At 35.2% G+C, this 25486-nt stretch overlaps 1 long non-coding RNA gene across 1 annotated transcript; it reads right to left on the bottom strand.

Moving 5' to 3' along the window:
- Window positions 1-10371: 10371 nt before the first annotated feature.
- Window positions 10372-23093, bottom strand: LOC115289239. The gene is made up of 4 exons (XR_003907498.1): window positions 23067-23093; window positions 17960-18065; window positions 16619-16700; window positions 10372-10447 (listed from the first exon to the last, which is right to left on the bottom strand). It is a non-coding gene; the product is annotated as an uncharacterized LOC115289239 (long non-coding RNA).
- Window positions 23094-25486: the final 2393 nt, after the last annotated feature.

Raw genomic sequence — 25486 nt, 5'->3', positions numbered from 1 at the left:
CTTTCCAGCTGACCTTCCCTGACCATCTGGCCGTCCCCACCCAGCCATCTGGTTGTTCCCACCCAGGGTGTTGCCCCCCAAGCATCAGTACAGAAGCAGAACAAGCAGGGCGGGTCCAGTTTTAATTTTCTCAGAAATAGTACAGACCAGCTAAGTCTTGGTCTGTCTAGCTCTAATTTTAAGGTTTTGGGCTTCTCAGAAATGAGGACCTCAGTTTTATAAATGTACAGAAATGAATTCTGCCATCTATAGCCTGGCAGTGGAGTCACCCTTAGAGCATCCAAATATCAGTCCAGGCCAGTCAACGTTTTGATTTTAACCTCGTGAGCAGAGAAGTCAAACACACCAAACTTCTAATCTGTAGAACTGTGAAATAATAAATAGGAATCATTAAAAAAAGATTTATATTACTCAGCTTAGCCAACGGAAAGAACTATAGTTAGCTTTCCAAACTATTATATTAAATGCAGAGTTTATTTATGTGTATATGTGTGTGCATGAAAATATACACATGACTAAGCATGTATACCTACAGCAATGAAATAATTTTAAAAACTTCATCTTTAAGAAGCTCGAACACTGCACTTGTAAAATTCTCATTTTTTTTAACATGTAAATTAGGAAAGTCTTATAAGTACTTTTTGAACATGACCTTTTTCTTCCCTCTGGATATTTCACTTCATCATGAGTGCCGTTTTGAATCAAATTCTGACTAAAGCTCAGTGAGAAAAGGATTGGTGAATGGAGCAAATTGTTTATATTTTCCAGTACAGAAGGAGCTGCAGTGGTAATTTCATAGTACCAAAAAGGGATAGGGTTAAGAAAGTTACTGATCTTACACATCCTCTGATATAGCATCATTCAAGTTTTCCATCCTTTCCAAAGTAATGTTCTAACATTCATCAGAGAAAAGTAAAATGTGTGAATTTAGCTGAGGATGTATTTTGCTGAAGTTTTATGTTCCAAAGTGCTTTTTTTTGTTTTTTGTTTTTTTGTATTTTTGCCAATCTCAGCCCCATGACTATGAGCAGTAAGTGATTCCTTCAGAAGCACATGAAAGCCTTACATTTTATTCTTTGCTTGAGGTAAACTTTTGAGAGTTGAAATAGTCATTCTATTATTTTGAGTTGTTTAGAAATATCAGAAACAACAAGCCGACCCTGAAATCTGATATTTCTCATCTCACAGATCTCTGGGAGCATATTCTTTTGTTTGCTAGCAACAATGTATCTTGGCTCAGCTGAGTGAAAAAGACAAAAAGGATTTTATTGGAAGGTTATTGGAACGACTGAAAACTTAAAAGAAGTGAACAAACATAGCCACAGGAGCCCCTGGAGATTTTGTGTTGGCTTCTCTGAAAGCAAGTCAGTGCTAAACACCTCCTTTGTATCTATCAGCTTAAGAATCGATTTCCCAGGAAAAAATATTTGATTGCTTTGTATTGGAATTTTGCCCTTGTGTCCATCATCCCAAATTGGAAGAAAAAGTGAGGAGGCTGCAGTTAATCATAGAGAGAGCCAACAGCATGATGCTCCTGTCAGTTTGGGGGTTTCCAAAACAGAGACAAAAATCATTATATACATTAAATAACAAATCAAGAGTTTCCTCCTTGATCTTTGTGTTTGTTGACATATAATATTATAAGAAAACCTTTTTATATCTAAATATTTTCACCTTCCTGTTCCAAAAGCAATTAAATTTATCCTTTTTAATTTTTTTTTCTTGAATGGTTTTTCAAATTTGGCCTACTCTGACATTTGAAAACAATCAGCTTTTCATATAATATGAATAATTTAAAGTTGAAGGCTTTAAAACTTTTCTGTTTTGTTAATTTCATATTTTATAATTATTGTACCCTTTGTTTTACTTTCTTTAAGCTTACGTTGTTTTGTTCAATTATTTCATACTTTAAATTGCCTCTTACTTATATGAACTCATTTGATTCTAGCCAGAAATTTTTCTTGGAGTGTGCAATGGTGTTTCTTAGTTTTGGCATTCTCTTTATTTTTTCGTGATAACTTTCAATTTCAACTCTCTAATTTTTTTCCCCATGGGCTTTGGGATATCTTTTAAGGAGATTGAGTTAGGGGGAGGGTAGAAAGACTATATTTTCATATTGCCTTTTAGTTATAGAGCCTCATTGTGAGACAAAATGGTCTAATATAATTTTTTGTGTGGAATTTATTGAGATTTTCTTATTAAACTAATAAACAGAAAATCTTTACATATTCCATGGGGATTTGTTAAGAATTTGCTTTCCTTATTATTGGGAAAAAATTCTTTTTTCTTTAAAATTTTTATTTAAATTCTAGTTAACATATACTGTAAATTAGCTTTCGGACTAGAATTTAGCGATTCATCACTTACATGTAACACCTAGTGCTCATCACAAGTGTCCTCTAAATACCCATCGCCCATTTAGTTCACCCCCTGCACACCTCCCCTCCAGCACCCTGTTTGATCTCTATAGTTAAGAGTCTCTTGAGGCACCTGGGTAGCTCAGTTGGTTGTGTGTCTGACTTTTCATTTTGAGACAGATCATGATCCCAAGGTTGTGGAATCAAGTCCCACAATGAGCTCTGTGCTGTATGTGGAACTTGCTTAAGATTCCCTCTTTCTCTAAAAAAATAAGAAAAAAAACCTTCACCAAACTCATATGATTTGCTTCCTTTCCTCTCTTTTTTCCCCCTACTCCTACTTCATCTGTTTTATTTCTTAAATTCCATATCTGAGTGAAATTATATAGTGTTTGTCTGTATCTGACATAATTTGCTTAGGGTAATACATTCTATCTCCATCTATGTCATTGCAAATGGCAATATTTCATTCTTTCTGATGGCAGACTAATATTCATACACACACATGCACACACACACACACACACACCATATCTTCTTTATGGTTATTCATTCATTATTCATTCACTAGTTGATTAGCCTTTGGGCTTTTCCCATAACTTGGATATTGGTCATAATGCTTCTATAAACATCAGGGTGCATGTGCCCCTTCAAATAAGTATTTTTGTATCGTTTGGATAATTACCAGTAATGCAATTTCTGGGTCATAGGGAACCTCTATTTTTAACTTTTTGAGGAACCTCCACACTGTTTTCCAAATGACTATACTGGTTTGTATTCCCACCAATAGTTTTGTGTCTGGATATTTCTTACTTGTGGATGCGTTTTCAATGGCTATGAAGACCAGATTACTTCCTTAAATGAAAAAAAAGTATTTATTGAGCAGATATTATCACTGCAAGTGATCTGTTAGTACTAAGTTTATTTTACAAACATGGGACCGATTATAGTATAGTGCTGTTTCTTTTATATAATGATGGAGTCATTACATTGATGGCTTATCTTCCATAACATATTACTAAATTATAAATAACATCAATTGAGTCAAGCTTATTATTTGGATTATGCAAGTCTTCCACATGCCGGATAATAGTTTCATCTCATATTTGTTTAGTGATGCATATTGAATTCAAAGGGATCTCTTCCCATGTTCTTTTTGGTTCCATAGTATGTGTTTTTAGTATTATATATTTCTGAAATAATATTCTATGTGTTAACATGTCTGCCTCTCCAGAAGGATATAAACAATTTGAAAGTGACACTAATATCTTGAAGCTCTCAGATCATAAATGCCAAATAAATCACAGCCCTCTTCCTAATCACAGTTCTGAAAGCAATAAATGATAACATGGAAGTCCAGCATGTTGCTTCTCTGACTCATAAAGCTGGTCAAGAACTTGTGGTGGTAAATGAGAAGCAAGTAGGCTTGCAGACACTTCCCAACCCCGCAATCAAGTTTACAGCACAGAACCTTAGGAAAACGAAGACCTGCGGGACAAATATACCTATCTAGGATTATGCAGTTATAAGTCTGGTGCTTAAAACAACAACAACAAAAATGTGAAGAAAAGAGAAAGCCTGAAAACTCAGGATTTATAGCTTCTTAGTGGATTAACTTCATCCAGTGTGGCAACAGAGGCCAATGAACATCACTCAACAACCAGGGAACTCATTCTTTCGCTCCATGAGAAAAAAAATAAGTAAGGTGCAGGTCAAGAGGTTGTTTAGAGTGGAGATCACTACATAATAAAATAAGAAGTGTCGAGAAGCCTTCTTTGACATTATGCAGTCTTTAAATATTGACACATCACTCTGTTCGATACAGCAGTCAACAAATTTTGTTGCAAGGTACCACATAATAAAAAATTGGGGCTTTGCAGTCCACATGGTCTCTGCTTTGTCTGGGTAGCATGAAAGCATCCATGGGCAATATATAATGAATGAGTGTGGCTGTGTTCCAATAGAACTTTATGTCTAAAAACAAGCAGTAGTCTAGATTTCTCCACTGGCCTTACTCCACCAACCTGTGTGTTTGAGTAATATTGACTCAGTTGCCAAAACTCTTTTATATATCTACACATCTTTATTTTGCCTTGATACGTGGATTTAACAGAGAAAGCTTCCCAAGGAAATGAAAGATTAACATCAGTGTATAGAGCTATTGAAACCAGAGCCATTTTTTGCATTTCCATGTGACTAAATCCTAAAAATTGAGAAATTTTATCGTTAGGGGCTGCGAGTTGAATCAGAACCATCAATCCTCAATTAGCATGCTTTCATTTCAGAGGTGACTTTTGAACAGCAATGTATATATCAAAGAGGATTTCGTTTCTTGACTCCTTCCATACATTGCCCTCCTTCTGAAATGGTCATGGCTTGGTACTTCGGTGGATTACTTTAAAAATGTTTGTTCAGTAGAAGAATTCTTTTCAGAGCCTTCTTTCCAGGTAGTATCTGAGACATGCTGGCACTTCTTTAGTCAGACTATTAATTCTGCTTTTGTTTTGATTGACTCACAAATGTGAAGTAACCCATGTGCTATAGGACTGATTGGTCCAAGGCAATTAACTCTATTTATCTCAGTGACCTCCAAAGCAGACTGATTTTGCTTTCACAAACACTCAGTATCATGTGACACCTCAACAGCAAAGCATAACCAATCATTATGTAATTGATGAAAATGACTGCAAATATGTGACCCAAAGTCATTGTGTATATCAGGTGGGTGTAGAATTATTCATACAGCTTTAGATTTATTTCTCTGAAATAGAATTTAAGTGCATGAATCTATATCTCTGATGTCTCTGTAAGTCACATGTGGTGTTTTCAAAAGAAGATGGCTCTCTATTTTTATCTGAGAAGTATTAATCATGCAAATTTGTCATATTGTGTCTAAACTGATGGTTCACAAACAGTTATCAGCATATTTTAGAATCACCTGAAGATGGCATCATTTCTGCCTTGCTGAGAAAAGAGATCATAAAATGTGTAGTTATACTGTGGTTTTGAAGATTAACTGAGACAGTGTATATAAACCCTTGCCATATTGACTGGCAAATAATGAGGGCTTAAAATGTTAGCTTCATTGTGATGATAACTCCTGGTGCTGCAATTTACTGTTTTCTTAAAATAAGAGAATAAAGAAAGTTTCAATTTTCTTTTGTTTTTAATAAAATGATTTGTCGTGAAAGTACTGAGCAAAAATTACAAGCATATTATGACATAATTAATGGAATAATGACTAAGTATTCAAACAGCAACTTAATTTTATAAGGAATTGTGTTCAGTGTGGTAGAGACAACTTAAACATTATAAAATAATAAAAAATACTAGGCATTTTATACGTTCATCAGTAAGTGAAAAATAGCTAAATTAGCAGTTGGTAGGCAGCTAAGGAGAAAAAGAAACTTTCTGTTAGTGGAGACTTTCTGCTTAGATAAGATAGAGGAGTGTCAGCAGCTAATATAAGAGAAGGCTTTGGTGTTAGCAACTGTTCTCTAATTTGCTGGTTCGATGTGTAGTCACTGCCTAAAAGCAACTGAAATCCTTTTGCTTCCCTCCTGGGACAACTGGCCACGATTCATAGGATTAATCTTCAAAGAATACAGTAGTTTCTAAACCTAGATGATGATTCTAAACCTGGATGATATATAGGAAAAAATTATTTTAATTATTTTATTTTAGAACATTGAACTGATACAAATACCTGATTTTCCCCCCAGTGTATACCAGAAGCAATCTTACACCAGGTGCATCTTGTAAAAAAAAAAAATTCATAGGCAAGAACTCTTCCACAAGCAAATAACATTGTATATGCCAGGAGGTCTGTTCTTAGTATGTTTATAGAGAGATGAGACCAGATCTTCCCAATTCTCTGCCTCTCTTGTAATGAGAGCTTTTGTTTTTAATGTTTTCAACTCTGTTTATCAGGAATAGATGTCTAGAGTTTCCTTTTTCTCTGTTATCTTTGTCATTTCTCTGTTATCTGTTATTTTTTTTATTATGCTGGCCTTATAAAGAACCACAGAATATTTCTTCATTCTTCACTTTTGAAGGGTTTGTGTAAGATTCACTTTAGTTCTTTTTTTTTTAACATCTAAAAAAATAAATTCCCTTAGACCCAGAGAGTTCTTTGTAAGGAGGCTGTAGATTGAATATTATGGATGATCCAGTACAGATCTGTATTCTGTTATCTTCCTGTGAAGAATGTCATGCAGGTAAACTGGCTGACCTCAAACTCTAAACTCTGTTCCTACCATGGTGAGTAAAAGCTAAATTCTCTGCTCCATTGTTTTAGTCTTTGAGCTATTGTTTTCTGCTGAGTACACTGGAACCTGCAACATCCTCAAAGAATGTAACTTATATACAAAAGTGGGCAGAGTTTATATGCAAATTTTGTATCTCCTCCTCAGTAGCATTTTCTTTCTGAAATTTTTTCTCTCACTTTCTAGCCACTTCTGGAACCTACAAATCCCACCATCTGGCTGTCAAGCCAGTAGGATTACAGTTTCCATTGCTTTTTGACTCCCAGGCATGCCCACTGGAGAGGGCCCTTGGGCAAAAAGTAACTTAATTGCAAATTGTACCAAATTTGTTACCCATTTTCAAGGTTAGACTGCCAGTTTCCTTCTGTTTATGGTCACTCTTCAGAGTGTTCATAAAGTTGTACTTTTAAAAATATTTTGTCCGGGGTGGCTGGGTGGCTCAGTGGTTAAGAGTCCAATAAATATTTAAAAATCTAAACACATTTTGTCCAAATGTTTTAATTTTTATCTGCAGAAAAGGTAAGTCTGTTACAGGTTATTCTGTCACTGTCATAAGCAGAACTCTCTTCTATGAAACATTTTGGAAAGCATAATCTTCTTGGACTTCACCTCAGAGCTACTAAGGCTTAGGACCCTGTATTACAAAGATTCCTATAGTTTAGGGCACCTGGGTGGCTCAGTGGTAAAGCATCCAACTCTTGGTTTCAGCTCAGGTCATGATCTCATGGTTTGTGAGTTTGAGCCTCACATCAGGCTCTATGCTGGCAGTGGGGAGGAGCTTGCTTGGGATTCAATGTCTCCCTCTGTCTCTGCTCCTTCCCTGTTCATGCTCTCTCTCTCTCTCTCTCTCTCAAAAATAAGTAAATAAACATTAAAAAAACATCCCATAGTTTATTATAGCCATCAGCTAGTATTAAACACTTTTCTAGAGCTTAGAAAATTCTAGAATACTTTTTATTTTTTAAAAATCAATTAATTTATTTAATATTAATTTACATCCAGGTTAGTTAGCATATAGTGAAACAATGATTTTAGGAGTAGATTCCTTAATGCCCCTTCCCCATTTAGGCCATCTCCCATCCCACAACCCTTTCGGCACCCCTCTGTTTGTTCCTTTAGAATATCTTTAATAAATCCTTGAGAGTATCAAGAAAACCTTAACTGATAGAAATGTTTCATTCTCTTTGCACTTAGAATTGTAAGTAGTGCTTTTCTATAATTTTAAGAGCTATAATTTGAAGTAGAAAAAATAGTGAAGGTTCTTCAAACGTAATCGGAGGGACTTGAGGCAGTAATTGTCACTCCAGTAATACTTGCTATCTGTCGCCAGGACTTCTGACTACAAGCAATACTCATTGGGTTATGTTGTCATTATGTTAATAGATAGTGTTAGAGAAGATAGTCTCCCAATCCATTAAAATTCAATTGAATATATGCCTCAGATCTTGGCTCAAACAAAGCACTGAGGAGACAGGAAAGGAAAATTTCCAAAACAAAGCAGAAAATGCTCAAGAGGCAATATTTTCATGTTGAAAGAGCAAATCCAAGTCCACTTTAGACTGATTATTTGTAACAGCCATTTTTAGAAAGGTTCGCCTGGTTTGAGACTGCTAGAGCTCACACTTAAGAGAGAAAAAGATCAAAATATCATTTAGCATCCACTAAAATATGACTGAAAGTGAGATTATCAAAGACATTATTACATGAGACTGAATTAGGGCCTTCTTCTGATATCATTATTTTTAAGTTGAATGTAATAAAATTAGAAAAATTTTGTTGGAATAATTTGAGAACTATATAAAAAATACCTAATTTTCATAAGAATAAGTTTTTTAAGGGCGCCTGGGTGGCTCAGTCGGTTAAGCCTCCAACATCGGCTCAGGTCAGATCTCACGTTCGTGGGTTCGAGCCCTACGTCGGGCTCTGTGCTGACAGCTAGCTCAGAGCCTGGAGCCTGCTTCTGGTTCTGTGTCTCCTTCTCTCTCTGCCTCTCCCCCTCTCATGCTCTGTCTCTCTCTGTATCAAAAATAAATAAAACATTAAAAAATTTAAAAAAAAAAGAATAAGTTTTTTAAATCTTGTAAGATATCTTGGACACCCAGGGTATCCATAAATTGGCCTCTCTGCAACTGAACAATGTGTTTCTGGTGGTACAGAAGACTAAGTTTATAATAATGGCTTTGTGAAGACTAATTCAAGAACTAGGCAAATGTTATAATTTGACAAATAAAATATGTCTTTGCTTAAATAAAACTTATTTTAAAGGTTAAGGCTTTTTAATATTTTAAGTAAATAAATGTCTCTAGGCCAGACATGGGCTTGAACTCACGACCCTGAGACCAAGAGTCTCATGGTCTACCAACAGAGCCAGGCAGGCGCCCCAAAATTAAGACTTTCTTACAACAAGAAGAAAAAAGAAAAAAATTGGCACCACAAGAACAATAAATTTTGTTGCTCATCAGTAAAAAAAAAATTGGAGAAAAAATTTGTAAAAGTTATGAATGAGGAAAATGAAAAACTTCAATATAATAAGTGACTAATATCACATGCAGTATGAAGGGGAGAGGTGATACGAATAATTTCTATTATCTCATAGTCTTGGAATCACATTTCAGTTTTATGATATATAGTTTCATTACTAACCACCAGTATCCTCATCCCTGAACTAGAGATGATGATAGCACGTGTCTTCTCATAGCACAAGGGTAAAATTACACGCCAAAATGTATGCAGGGTGCCTGCATGCATCACCTGGATGCCTGATACATAGTAAGATTTCAAAAAGATTACTTTTTTGTTTCATTGTTATTCTTATTTTTTTATTATTATAATTAAGACTAGGCTGAGAATTCTCAACCAATGAAGACATTTTCAATGCTCTGAAGACTAGAATCAGGAAAAAAAACCCCAATTACTTTAAAATCCAACTAATTTCTTCTCTACTCTTCAAATTATAGATAGTATATTATTTTAATCTTCATTGAAAACATCAGTTTATGCTAAGTGTCTTGTCTAGAAGTTGGTATCTCTTTTTCCTTTGGTTTAAAGGATGATGGTACAGAGAAGCTGCACAAATGGATTGTATGAGGAGGTTTCCAGTTTGAAACTGTGTGCTGCTTTGAAAAGAGGCCCCAAAGACACTTTCATCAGAGATTTATCTACATATCTGTGTAACCAGATGGCAAGGACTTAAAAATGCTTTCCCTTAAATTTGAATAATAATAACTGAGACAAAACTAAGAATTTTAAGAAAGTAGCTTATTTTATTTTCAGGTTATTATGTGCATGATTTGAGTACACACACTTTAGGTAAATAACAAATGCACATTCTAATCACACCCTCACAGTGAAGTAGGATTAGAAGTAATAATATTCACATCCTGGCCATGAGAAAGCTGCAGAAAAGTCCTCACAGTTTAAAGTAATAGAGCTACCACAACTCTTTCTGACTCATTACATTTAAAAAACAACTGAAGCATGGAACTATTTATAAAGTGCAGTTATATTTTACAGTTAATCATGTTCCAAAAATGTATAATGGTTGTGTTATAGACATACACTGAAATCTACAGTAGGAAACTGGAGCTGTATTTGAGTTGATATAATTGTGTCACCTAGGGAAACATCTTAACCATTGGGACCTTTGTTTTGCATCTTTTAAATCTTGCAACTGAAAGTGATGTAAAAATGAAGATGATTCCCCAATAGAAGTAAGTAGATAAACTGTAACAGCATTTAGACTTTACTACCTGTGCTGAATGTGCAGCAGATTCATCATGATGGCCACAGATGAGTGTGTAATTGTCCTCAATCCAACTTCATGACCTATGGTAATCAGACTATATTTAGGCTTAGTAGGTTAATAGTATGACAAACTAAAAGAAAAAAAAAGTGCATGTTTTCAGGCTAAAACTGCCCATTGTTTTCTTTTGAAATTAAGCTACTCTAAATTTGAGAACTTACTAGTATGCTTAAAAAGCATAGAAAATTGCTACTAAAGTCTTGGGCTCTAAATTTTGATAAATCATGATTTACAACCTGATCTTATAAGTAATCATTTAAACGTTGACAAGGTTTAAAACTTTGATAAGCTCCAGTTCCCTTATTTGAAAAAAATTGACTCTATTCTCATAAAACTAGCATCATAACTTTGTTGTGTGTTTTGAGATCATGCAGGTTAAAAATAATCTGTCTCTAGTATAGAGTAAGGACTCAATAAATTATAATTGTAGTGTCTTCCAATTGGATGGGGGCCACCAAATGTGGGGGGACCCTATGGCATGGAAGCTGGCAGCACAGGCAGTAAAAGGCAGAACAAAGGAGATAGAAGTTTATTGAATACAGAGCAGGGCAGGGAGGGGCAGCAAAGCAGAGACTGCCAGGAGGCAGAGGTGAGGGCTGTAGTCAAAGGGTGAAGGAGAGGAGATACGGGCAGGTGTGGAATTTTCCTTTTTTGGTAACTGTGTCGAAGTGTAGTTAACCCATTGGTCGGTTAGGGCAAACAGATATTTGGAGGTGGGTGACCTAATGGGCCTATTTGTATTCATCCAGGAGGTTACTGTGGGACCCTCTGCCTTACTCAACTTTCCATTGTTCAAGCTGATGGTCTATAAGCGGCCTTTACACTCACCTTTATTATTGTTGTCATGACCACTGTAATCACTGTCATCATCATCATTTAGTAAAGATATTTATCTCTAGTCAGTCTTAGCAGTCAAGGAAGAAAGAGATTTCTGCAGTTAAAATAACAGATATTTCTTGGGAAACTATAATAAATTGATGAAGTGTGAAAATATTTTATGAAGCTTGTCTAAACTTTTCATTTATGTCTTCAAGTAAGTATATCTGTTGCTAAAGGTCACTTATTTTGTGAAGCTAATACTAATTTCTTTATGGAATCTCCAGTGGTGGTAATAGTTTTTGCAAATATCTGAGATAATTGGCTTTGCACGTACATATCTTCATTTACATTTATAATATTCAGATTCATATTCATATTTCAGGTCTTTATCTATCTCTATCCTTATCTTTTTTTTTAATTTGAGAGAGTGAGAAAATGTGAATGGGGGTCAGGAGCAGAGGAAGAGAGAGATTGAATCACAAGCAGGCTTCATGCTCAGCATAGAGCCTGACATAGGGCCCATCCCCATAACCATGGGATTATGACCTGAGCCAAAATCAAGAGTCAGGTGCTCAATCAACTGAGCTGCCCAGGCGCCCCTCAATCCCTAACTTAAAAATAGCATGATCAGGGGTGCCTGGGTGGCTCAGTCAGTTAAGCGTCTAATGATCTCACGGTTCGTGGGTTCGAGCCCCGCATCAGGCTCTGTGCTGACAGCTAGCTCAGAGCCTGGAGCCTGTCTTCAGATTCTGTATCTCCCCCTCCCTCTGACCCTCCTTGCTCATGCTGTTTCTCTCCGTCTCTTAAAAATAAAAAAATTTAAAAAAAATTAAAATATTTTTTTAATGTTAAAAAAAAAATCACATGATCAGGGGGCCTAGGTGGCTCAATTGGTTAGAGACTGACTCTTGAATTCAGCTCAGGTCATGATCTCATGATTTGTTAGACTGAGCCCCATGTCCAGTTCTGTGATGACAGTGCTATTGGAGGACTTTTTTAAGGATTAGGTAATTATTTAAATCCTTTCTTTCTTTTTTTAAATATTGAGTTTTGGTATCAGCATACAAGAGAACAAATAAATTCTTACTTTAAAGAACTATTCTTTACATGTCAGTATAGATTATTATTTATGTGGGTACACTCTTTAACATTTCAATATTCAAATTCTTTTCTTTCATTCATTTAGCTAACTTAAACAAGACTGACTGTAACAAAAGGCTAATCATGTGTAAATATTATATTGTTTAGAATCAACGTGTGTTTGAATGTTATGGTTCAAAATCACAGGCTGTTAATTCATAGAGTCACCTATAATCGATTATAAAATCACATCATAAAAGACATTTAAAATAATCCCTATGAAGTTATTATGTTTTTACGAATAAAAGTTTGACTTCATTAAAAAAGAATGAACTCTAGAAAAGTGTTTTGACATGCTAAACACATTATAAAATCTTAACCAATTCTAAATTCTTCCTTTCTTAAGCTGAAAGCACACGGTGCTTTTAAGTGGTATAGAAGAACTCACACAGAGATCACCCCTCTCCAGGCAGTCATTCAACATGCAGTTTTATGTGGAACTGGCTGTACCCCACTTTGCCTCCTCTATCACCATGTTTAATATTGACAAAAGGGATAACAGCAAGCCATAGACTAGAGATTAAATTCCAGGTACTGGGATTCAAGATGGGAAGCGAAATTTCAAATTACAGAAACATATAGTTCTGGAGAGTTTTAAAGGCATATAATTGAAAGCAACCTTTTGTATTTTATAAAACTATAGGAAGCAAAGAGGGGAAAAGATAAGCTGCTAAAGAAACGAAATGATCTTCTTTAGATATGGATTCTGTGCCAAACACTAAAGTACTACACATGAAAATTGAAGAAGAGGAGCTTAAGAGATTTTCTCTGTGGGCAAACTATTTAAGAGGTAAATTTATCCAATAAGACAAAATGATAGTATTTGAAAATAAAAACAGTAAATTCTTCATTAGGGAATATAATACACAAGTAACCTAAATCAAATAAGAGAGCCCTGATAAATAGACAGCTTAAAAGACAGGATAGCATAGTCTGGAGAAAGTTAAATCTAGAGTTTTGCTGGTTCATATCTAAGTTTTCATTTGTTTGTTTTTTGTTTTTTTGTTTTTGCCATAGCAAAGGGCGGTTTTATTACAGGCTTAGGCTGGCCGGGCCCAAGCTCAGGCTCACAGACTTCACCGGCACAGTGGTGTCTTGCTGAGAGCCCCGAACATGGCGGGGTAGGGCTTTTATGAATTTTGAGAAGGGGAGTTACAGGAAATTGCAACACAGGCAAAGCGATCCAATCATAATGTACAATATCATTGACAACAGGCTTAGCCATACACATTGTCTAGAGTATTCGTTACTTTTGGCGGGATCCAATTACAACATTTAGAGTACCTTTAAAATCAACCAATTACAGGGCGAGCCTAGGGTCTTGTTCGGCGACTATCGGGTTAACTTTAACATTAGGTAACAGGGTCCTATCTAAAGTCTCCATCTGCAGGCCTCACCCTTAGGAATGTGGAGAGTGGTAGCTGGCCTTCCCTGATTGGGTGTTGAGAAGGTGGTCTCTCTTGCTCTAGGCAATGTGTAACTGCCTGTTAGTTTCCGGGAACTGAAACCTAGGCCTTCTAGATCAGAGGGGAAGCTTAAAGCCTATCATGGCGTCTGTTTGGTTTAGACTTGTGTCCTTACATTCCCCCCTCTGTCTTGTAACTGACTCAATCCTGGGTTTTTGGTTTTTTTTTTTTTTAGTTAAACTACAGTTGCACATTGAATAGCTTTTGGAGAAAAATTATAGATTTTAGTGATGACAGATTTAAATGAGTTTATTTTTCTGAACATAACAATTGTGGCAAAGTTGATAATTCTTTATAACAGGAATATTTGTTGACTCTAATCAGAGAAAAGGTACTTAGTGCTTATGATCTTTAGTATTCTTTTAAAGGTTATAACTGCAATCTTTAGATTAGAGATCAGTGATTCTGAAGTAGAAACTTAATTATTTAAAGAAAATATTAATGTTTATTTTTTTAAAGAGAGAGAGAGACAGAGCATGAGCAGGTGAGGGCAGAGACAGAAGGAGACACAGAATTCAAAGCAGGCTCCAGGCTCTGAGCTGTCTGCACAGAGCCTAACGCAGGGCCTCAAACTCATCAACTGCAAGATCATGACCTGAGAACCAAGTCAGTCCTTAACCAACTGCGCCACCCAGGCACCTGAGTGAAGTAGAAACTTAAAATAAAATCTAAAATATACTTAGATATTTTACTTCTTCAGAAAAGAAAGTCCAAATGTATACTTACTTATTATTATTAATAAACCTGCTAATAACTTTATACATTTTAACACCTGGATTTGCCAAAATAAGCTAGACAGTGATTTAGTAACAAATAAACCTCAAACTTTCAGTGGCTTGATACAATGTTTTATATCAGAGTTATGAAATGGTTAGTATGAATTTCCAGGGCAACTTTCATTCAGTGACGGGGGAAACTGAACAGAGAAGCAGGCAAAGTAGCTTGACATTTAGTTAAGTCCTGAATATTTCTACCATACAATCAGGTTCTGAAAGCCATTTTTATGAATAGAAAATTTATTGTTGGTAATCTTGAAAGCTTAAATATACACTAATATATGTATTAGAGACACTAATTTATGTATTTAGTCTAATAGGGTTATTGAGTGTTTACTCTGTGTTAGCTGATGTGAAAATGTTGGGGCTCCTGGGTGAATGGTCAAGAAAGAATTCTCAAGATGTCTTTGCTACAGAAAAATGTGGTTTTTTAAAGCACAGGGGGAGGACCTATGGGCAGCTACACTGGGGCTGTGAAGAACAGCTGATTATATACTTTCAAGTTGGGAGGGGTTAGGGATAATGTAAATCTCTAAGAGATTTGGAAGCAAGGACTTTGAAGGGCTAGCTGTTGTTAGGATAAGGACATTTACTACCGTCCAGTAAAATCTTAGTCATGAGACCCTTCAAAGATATATCAATGGGCCATATACTTGGGGGATAATTGCTAAGACATATCTTGGGAAAGTAGAGATCAAGGAAATTTCCAAAGGAATTTTTATATGTGAAAGGAGACTTACAGGATCTTAGAGGTCGGGCTAATGTTAAGCTAAGGTTGCCTTTTGCCCTTAGTAAAGTATTAACATCAAGACAGCTAAGCTTCTTGGGGAAGGTCACTCTGCCTGTCTCAAGGACTTGTCAGTGAGCTATAAGATGTAAGGAAATTTAATTTTATTCTTTTGCCTTTGTTCTCCACATCATTAGCTATGGGTTGGCACATAAAATGTTAAGCAAAACAGACTTTTCATGTTCTAAGGAAGCTTACAGTGTGGGTTATATTTGATGGGGAGAGAGGATGAGTGAAAATTGATCAAAGAATCACCTAAGAATATAACTGCAAATTATAATAAATGTTATTTAATAATGATGAGGGTCTCTATAAACATACAGAAGGGTTTCTATTCAAGCAAATAGAAAAGATTAGGAAAATACCGATATATCTAAAATCTGAAGAATGAATATGAAATGTCTGTTATCCTAAAAGAACAGAATGTAGTAATGTCCTGAGGGAAATTTGAATAAGGCTCCTTTAAGTAACTGAAACAAAACTCAGATCATGAAGCGCTGTGTTAAAGATGGTACATATTAAAGAGCAGGAGCCCACATTTTAATTGTACGTGCGTGCGTGTGTTTAAGATTGCCCTGGCTCGCATGTGGTGAACTGTATTCAAAGTCAGGAGGCAAATGTAAGCAAGAGACGATGATAGATTTGACCAAGGTGGTGACACTAGGAAATGGAGCTGTGGTTTCTGCTAAGAGAAAGGAAAACCAAAATGGTTACAACTAATTATAAATATTACATTTGTCATAATATAGTTAGTAGAATAACCAGTAATTAGGGAATGCATGAAAATGCTGAGACATGTATACATGTGCCTGAGAGAGGAATATGAATCTGAAGCTGTTTCCATCCATTCTTGACAACAGGACAGTTCACGTTTTAAGAAGTTCTCTTGACTTAGTGTATTTTAGTATCTGTGACCTACTAATTTGGGTATCTTTGAGGATTTACTGGTAACTTCTCTTGCCTATTAAATGATTAATGATTACAGTTTACTCTCGCCCCCGACTGTGCCAGTGTGGTAGACTGATTGCAAAAATGGCCTTAATTTTTCATCCACCCTAATATCTACATTCTTTGCAATGTGATTTTTTTAGTTCATTATTTCAACTCCTTTTTTTTTTTTGTACCCCTGGAATCTAGACTGGCCTTTTAACTTGTTTTACCTAATAAACTATTAGGAAAGGATGCTGGGCCAGTTCTGAGACTCACCATTAAGAGGTCTTGCTTGATTTGTTCCACTTTTCCTCTGGCTCTCCTGCTAGCATCCTGAGACTAAGCCTGCTTGTCTTTCCTAAGGAGATGCATCAAGTAGAATCAAGTCAGTTCAGGTTTTCCAGCTGAAAGTCCCCATGTGACTCCATCCAAGATCAGTGGAACTGAATAATTAGACAACAGATCACAGATGCATGGATGGCCTCTACTGAGTCAGAAGAGGTACCCGCCTGCTAAGATACAGAGTTATGAGTAAAAATAGTAGTCTATTGCCATGGAAGTCTTGTGAGCATTTATTTTACAGCACTATGGTGACCCATAGATATCTGAAATAGCTCATAATTATTTCCAGCAATATTAGAGACTTAGGAGCATATTATGCCTTTAATGGCAAGGACTATATTATATGCTGCCATTTTTACTCCCCAAAACATCTTAGAATGTCAGCTATAGAACAGATGATCAAAAATATTAGTGGCTAGTTTTTTTTATTTGACAATAGAAACACCTTAATTTCAAGAATTAAAGTTATTTACTGAATATTCTGGAATTTTCTGTTTCATAGTGCCTAGAATAAGCTTCTAAAATGTTTACTGAAAGAATAAACTAATGAGTGAATAGACTTACACAAAGTGACTGCATTATAGTATAATTGTATACAGTAATATATCCGGTGTATAGTATAATTGCATACACCACTGCATCTTTTACTTTCCCTGTTTGTAATAATACTTGGAAATTGCTTTGAAATAGATAAATGAAACAATAAACATTGATATGTTCTGTGGACTGAATTATGTCCCCAAATTCATATTTTGAAGCCCTAATCCCTAATATAACTGTATTTGGAGAAGGGGCTTTTAGGAAATGATGACGATTAAATGAAATCATAAGGGTGGGGTCCTAATCTAAAAGTATTGGTGGCTTATTAGAAGAGGAAGAGAGATCTCTTTCTCCATTTTCACACACTGAGGAAAGGCCATGTTAAGAAATAGCAAGAAGGTGGGTTTCTAAAGCTAGAGAGGCCTCACCAGAAACCAAACCTGCTGAACCTTGTTCTTAGACTTCCTAGACTCTGGAACTGAAATAAAATAAAACTCTGTTGTGTAAACCAACCACTCTATAGCATTTTGTTATGGCTGTCCAAGTAGACGAAGGCAATATGAAAGAACAAATGAAAACAATTATTTGACTGTCAAATCTACATGCATGAAATACAGTATTGAAAGCTGAAGAACACCAATAAGAATCTTACGAATGGGAGTAAAATGTTTTGAGAGAAAGTAGATTATTTTTTCACTGACTGTGAAAAGGACTGACATATTTCACTTTACTTACTTGGTTCTATATGGCACTTTCCTGTACACTGCCTTCAGAATCATGATGGCGTCACAATCAAATCTTACTTCAGGTATGCACAAGAAAGGAGAATGGAAACAGCCTGCTGGAGGGAAAATGAACAATTTATGGAAGAATAAACAGATTTTGGTCCCTTCCTGTTGCTTCTGAATCTCCCCCTTAACTCTATTTTGAATCAAATTCATTTATTCTGGTTTTTTTTTGTTCCTATTTATATTAGTCTTCTTATTGTATGGAGAGTCTGCTCACTGCTCTATAGGTAAGAGTTTGTATGAATACATTTAAAGTTTATGGACATGGAAAGCAATTAGCAAGTTTTGTGACACAAAATAATCACTTAACATGGAAGAGTTTCATCTCTCTTCTCCAATATATTTAGTATATCTTTTTCAAAAACTAATATTTTATAAAATAGTCAATGCTATTAAGTAGTTCTCTTGACTGAGTTTATTTTCATATCAGTGACCTACTTAGCAGAAAGCAATAAACAAACAAAAGAAACATACAGTTGAAAATATAGAAATAGTCATAGGTGACTTAGTCATTAGTATTGTGGTCAGAAAGCTGTTTTGTGCAGAAGGGAAAAGCAAAATACATGGAAAGTAAAATCCCAAAGCATGTGTTAAAGATTAGGAGAGAAATAGTACAAAACATTTTCTTCCATCAAGGTTATATCTACATAATGATAAATGAGATTTACATGGTAGTAATATATTACTGCAAAAATTAAAAGCACTTATATAGGTTGAATATAGAGAAATAGAACAAAAATTGTTTGTTTTTAGTATATACTGTATCTTTCCAAAATGATACCTTTGTTCAAATATATATATTTTTCTTTTGTTTAATTTGTTTCATTTTCAAAAATATGAGATTATATTTAAAACATTTTGACTTAGTTGTTCCCATGGAAAAATATGCCATGGATATCTTTCCATATTGATATATATTAGATAAACATTTAATTTGTTACCTTTAATAGTTTATAGTTTTCTATAAAATGAATTCAGTGATTATGCAACCATTTTTCTATACTAATCATTCCTGCCCTACAATGGTTCAAATTATAATTTTTTAAAAACTGTGTGTGCGTGTGTGTGTGTGTGTGTGTGTGTGTGTATCTGTGTTTATTTATCTGAGAGAGAGAGCGAGAACGAGAGAGCAGGGTATTGGCAGAGAGAGGGAGACATAGAATCCAAAGCAGGGCCCAGGCTCTGAGCTGTCACACAGAGCCCAATGCAGGGCTCGAACCCACAAACCATGAGATCATGACCTGAACCAAGCCAGATACCTAACCAGTGGAGCCACCCAGGAGCTTCCCAAATTATGATTTCAAATAACAAATTTACTTTATTATTCTGTGAAAGTGATATGCATTCAGGAGAAACTGTACTTCAAACTTTGAATTTCAATCGTTTCCTGGGCTAGCATACATGATAAAGTAGTCTCTCATGATGCCGAGCAATGGGGGTGAGCCGCAGCTGCCGACCAGCCACATGATCACAAGGGTAAACAGCTGATATACTTAGAATGATCATCTTGCATCCACACAACCATTCTGGTTTTCACACAGCATTCAATAACGTACATGAGGTATTCATATTGCATTAAGTGATTTTGCCCAACTGTAGGCTAATGTAAATGTTCTCAGCATGTTAGTGTAAGCTAGGCCAAATTATGATGTATTAAATATATTTTCACATTATGATATTTTCTACTTGTGATGAGTGTATCAGAACATAACCCAATCGTTAAGTTGAGGAAGACCTGATTGAAGTTACAGATCTTCAATGTATCAACATTGTACTAGAATTTTTTATATTAATTGCATTTATTCCTATATCAATTATTCATGCTTTCATATCTGTAGAGAAATTTCACCGAAGAAAATGCTGGTTCAAAATGTACATATATTTTAAATTTTAATAAATACTGTCAGATTACTTCTCAAATTTCTATAATTTATACTACCACCAACAATGTGTAAGAATATTTATTCTTCTATACCTTTCAAGTGAGATGGTGATGAATGATGTTTCATTACTGGTTTAAATTTGCATTTTCCTGATTTCTGGTAATGCTAGTCATCTTACAATATGTTTATTGTCCTTTTGCATTTTCTATTATGTAAGTTATTTGTTCATAACCTTTATTATTTTTCAAATGAATTTTTAACTTATTAGTTTATAAGAGCTGTTTGCATTAATTTAAAATTGTTCTTTGTATTTTTCTGTCATATACATTAGCAATATTTTTCCAGTGGTCTGTCCTTTCTATTTCAATACTATTTACGGTGTGGTTTACTAAGTGAATACTTTTACTTTATTCATTTCTTTGATCTTTTTATTTATAGGTTTTTAGTTATAGGCCCTAATTATCTGGAAAGAGAATTTAAGGTTTGTTTACAATTGATTATATTTATATTGATAATATTAAAAACTAGAGGGAATAAGAGGTATTAACCCTTTGTTGACTTAAGTTGGTGTCTAAATGTTTGCATTTTCTCACTTTCAGTACCAAAAGATGAAATTGCCTAGTGTCCAGAAATACACCTCATTTAGATTTTGTTGTGGACCGACGTGGAGGCGAGGGGAATGTTATGTGATCACATTATATTAGATAAGACACAATCTTAGTGGACCAAGAGAGAGTCTCCTGCTGGCACTGAAGAAGAGAGATCAATGACGATGTTGTCAGAGAGTTATGTGGCTAGCATCTTAAAGGAAATTCTAGGAGATGAGGGTGACCCCAATTGATGATAAGAAAATAGGAACCCTCATTCTACAGCTGCAAGGAACTGAATTCTGCCAAGAAACTGGATGAGATCGGAAGAGTACCTCCAATCTATATAACACAGCTCAGCAAACTTCAGGATCTCAGCCTGGTGAGACCCTGAACAAAGAATCCAGTTTAGCTATGCCTGGACTTTTCACCCATTGGAACCGAGATAAGAAATCTGTGTTCTTTTAAATTGCTAAATTTGTGGTAACCTGTTACAGAGTAATAGAAATTAATAACAAAGATTTTCACTTTTAAGACTCTAAGAAAAGAGGGGCGCCTGGTTGGCTCAGTTGGTTAAGTGTCCAATTTTAGCTCAGGTCATGATCTCACGGTCTGTGGGTTTGAGCTCCGCGCCTGGCTCTGTGCTAATGATTGGGAGCCTGGAGCCTGCTTCTGATTTTGTCCCCCTCTCTCTCTGCCCCTCCCCTGGTTGTACGCTGTCTCTCTCTTTCTCTCAAAAATAAATAAACACTAAAAAAAAGAGACTCTAGGAAAAGAAAGATCCCTTCTCGCTAGTCACTGATTGAATTTCCTACCACTCTGAATAGAGTTTCCAAGTAGATTAATTTTGATTTACAGAAAATAAAGAAATTCAACATTTCTTGAATCCTAACATTCAGAAAAACACCTAATCCCAATATACTAAAGTTATAAAGATATTCATATCATATTTTATTGATATTTTATAGGTTTAGAATAAAATAATTTAAAATAAATAATTTTTAAACAATTTAGAATAATAATTAAGTGCAAAATATATGTTCTGGTTCAAAATTCTTCCTCCATAGTTACCAACAAATATTTAGATTCTCTGTACTTTATTTCCCTTATCTGTAAAATAAAGATATTTGGAACATTATTTGACTAGATTATAGCAATGCTTTATAACAGTGCTTGGAAAATTGTGAACTCAATAATTAGTGCTAAAATTGTTCTATTATTATTATTATCTAAGACATTTAATCTATATTGATTTTATTTTTTGAATACTGTGCAAAGTAGAGATATAAGTTATTTTTTTTCAAATGAATCATCTGCTGGCCCATTTAATTTACCTGTATAATCTACCCCTTCCTTTTACTGTCATGTTATCTCCCTCATGTATGTCTTAATTAGATCTATTTCTATATTCTGTTCCACATACCTATTTGCTTCTCTCTCCACTGATACTATACTATGTTTTATTATGGTGACTTATGACTTTAATGTCAACTATGGCAAATTGTTATTCCACTTTTTAAGATTTTCTTGTTTATATTTAATTTCCACATAAACTTTGTAGACATTTAATCAAATATTTTAAATGTGATTCTAATTAATATGCCATTAATTCTTTGTATTCCATTTGGCATTTTAATGACTTTAAGTCTTTACCTTTTGGAGAATGGTTTTTCTACTATTTGTTGAGAACTTTTAAAAATTATTTAAATTAAAGGATGTCTCTATGGGGGTCTATAACCTCTGTATTCTCAGTGTTTATGGTTCTGATAAATTTGACTTCATCCCTGGCCACCGTGACTGGTAGGGTTCACCAGTTTAGTCAGTTTCATTGAACTTCAAAATGAGAATGTGCAGTGTTAGAGCTGATAGTTAACATTGTTCTTCTGTGGAATCTGATTTGACAGCCAAGTTCAGAAAACCAAATAATAGATTTTTTGAGTATTACACAAGCTTTATTTGCACAACCATATGAGATATTTCTGTGAAAGAGGAAAGATATTTCTGTGAAAGATATTTCTGTCCCAAAGAGGGAAGGCAGTACCTCGTCTCTCATGCCTGTTACTGCAATGAAAACAAACACAACCTCAAATCAAACTTACAAAACAGTTGACTAATTTTTCCTCTTGCTTTAGTTGTTATGATCATCAGGGGAAAAAAGTATCTTCCTGTGACACAGCTGCGAAGGGCAGGTCCGGTGTAGGGTGTCTCTCTCAGTGGGATTGCACCAATATGGAAAGTAAGGCTTCCAGTTCTTTCTCTTCCCCCAGAGCAGCAGCAAATCCTACTCTCATCTCCTTTGGGCCAAGGAAGCCAAAGATTTAAGTCTCTGGTTCATAGATGGCTAGATCTGCAAGTACTTTCTTTTGCGCTCCACCTGGCACTTAATTAACTTGACAGTGAATGCTGGATATTTTGGGCTGTGGTCCTGGGAGGCAGCTGTAATTTGATTAATCGAGAGTATCCTAGATAATGTCTATAATAAAGAATAGGTTGGTAAAATGGCTGTAAGTTGTACAATTTCTGTTTGTTTGTTTTCAAGTGCTAATGTGATGAGGTATCCTTCAATCTGTTCCATCCATCTTACCTCCAAAAGCCATTTTTTGGTTCTTCCCCAGACACCCAAGTAGGTCCACAGGGTTCTACCTCTGCCTGAGGCTGTTGGCTCTTTTGGATATTAGAGGGATACAGTTCACATCTGGTTATAAACAGAAGACAGAGCAGAATCTAAGCATGGCATCGACTGGTTCATTTCCAATGGACAGGAAATAAGCAAGTTAATGGATGGAGTTGGAGGGGAGTCTTCTTTGGATACTAATGGAGAGTCACCTGACAGAGGTTTTGGGAGCAAAATTCTCAAGTCAAGTGAGGCCTGGTGCATTAGTGAATGCTGTCTCAGCTCCTATGGCTAATAGTCACGTAAATCATTTTCTCAGAAAGTGTCCTAGATTCACTCAGCTGGGAGCAGATCCTCTTTTCTTAGGTAACTTCTATGTAAATAGAAAAGCCCTCCAATTGGGAAATACTACCATTAATGTAGTTCACTTCCTTTTCTTCTCCCCTGTATTCAGATTTCCTTTCTTGTATTTATTTCACTGTCTTACTCACTAAATACCTGTTCTCTATTTTTTCCTCTGGTAAAATGTATTATTGTTTTGTTTTGCATAGACTTCAATAGATTATTAAAGCAATGTTCTTAAATCATTAATGAGTAAAAACAAAAAGTATAGTTTCCCTTTTCTTTTTTTATATATTTATTATTTGAGAGAGAGAGAGAGAGAGAGAGAGAGAGAGAGAGAGAGAGAGAACAAGGAGGGAAAGGGCAGAAGACAGAGACAGACAGAATCCAAAGCAGGCTCTAGGCTCCCAGTTGTCAGCACAGGGCCCAAAGCAGGGCTTGAACTCATGAACCTTTAGATCATGACCTGAACTCACCAACTGTGAGATCAGATGCTTAACTGACTGAGCCACCCAAGCACCCCTAGCTTCCCTTTTCTTGAAGACAGAAAGAAATAATGTTTTAGCCTGTTAAGAGGTAGAAAAAAACTATCAATTTTTCAGTGCAAAAATAAAGGAGAATAAAAGTAGTGTTGTTTACTTTCCATGAAAAAAAAAGCCCTAAATATCCTTAGCTGCACTAGCAATAATCAACTAGGAACAGAAATGACAAAAGGAACTTGTTTTGATAAAATATATAATTCTCAAAATGTCATTTAGTAAAAAAGGTGCAATATCTAAATAAAGAGAAGTATATACATTTTAAATCAATTTTCTAAAGGCAGAAGCTCAGATTCTAGAGACAAAACTATCTAGAGGCTATTTAGCTCTTATTATTTATTACATGTTTGGTAAAGCAGGTAAAACATAAGATATGGAATATAAACAAATGTCTTCAGATTGTACAAAGCTAATCAGAATTGAGGGCATATTGCCAGCATTGTAAATTCCCCTATTAGCTGTGGCCTTCTATCCGCTTTGCCACCATGTTGACTTACCCCTGGTGATATCCATCCCCCATTGTTCTTTTTTTGTTCTGGAATTACTTTCTAGAACTGCTGCTGCTGAACATTCCAACTAGGAATAAATATCTTTGCTGTTCAGTCTTTTACTTTGGTCTCATTTCACTTCTCTGGACAAGGGAAGTCTTTTACTTTCACTATCTATTTGGCACTTGGCTACAACATGTATTTCTGAACTTGAGTCTTAGCTAGAACCATAAAAACCTTTCATTTTTTAAAAAAATCTACCCACTTCTATCAAAAGCAAATAAGGAGAGTCTTAGTTTCATGGTTTTTCCTTCTGTACTGTGTGTGTGTGTGTGTGTGTGTGTGTGTGTGTATGTGTGTGTGTGTGTATACAAGAGGGCATGTGTTTATGTGTGTTTTGTTTTATCTTTTTGGTATGTGTTTGAGGAAAATAAAGTCTACTACTCATATAAAATTACCAGAGAGTAATCTTGATTATTTGAAGAATGGAATGAGATCTTTTGTATATTTACATTCTATTTATATTTATGATAGCTAACAATTAAATCTGTCCATCATCTGAGTTTCTCTAGGGCTGAGATCTTTTAGTGTTTATTTTCCTATTGTCATTCATATGCCCAGAACAGTGCCTGCTGAATAGTAGCTGATCTAAGAACATATGAGAATATACGATGAGTGAATAAATGATACCTGACTCTACAGGCAGACTTCAAAATTTAAACACTTACAGGCCAAAATAATTGTTACCATTGATGAATTTATGTCATGTTGCAGCTTCAGTGATTTACATATATCTTCTGTTTTTTTTTAATATTCACAAATTCTTTAGAAGTTACTTCCCAATTTCATAAATGGAAATAAAAAAATCTTACAACTTACTCATGATCAAATAGTAAAGAAAAAATCCTGAATTAAAAATCTACTTCTGTCTAAACTGTGTTTTCCCACACCAAAGGCCATACTGCCTATTAAAAAATAATTGCCATTTCCTAACTAACATTTACTAATGCTAATTGCTTAC

Source organism: Suricata suricatta, chromosome 4 (assembly GCF_006229205.1).
Source record: "Suricata suricatta isolate VVHF042 chromosome 4, meerkat_22Aug2017_6uvM2_HiC, whole genome shotgun sequence".
Classification (NCBI taxonomy): Eukaryota; Metazoa; Chordata; class Mammalia; order Carnivora; family Herpestidae; genus Suricata; species Suricata suricatta.
Note: the sequence above shows the minus strand (reverse complement) of the source record. Positions and strands in the feature narration are given on the sequence as shown.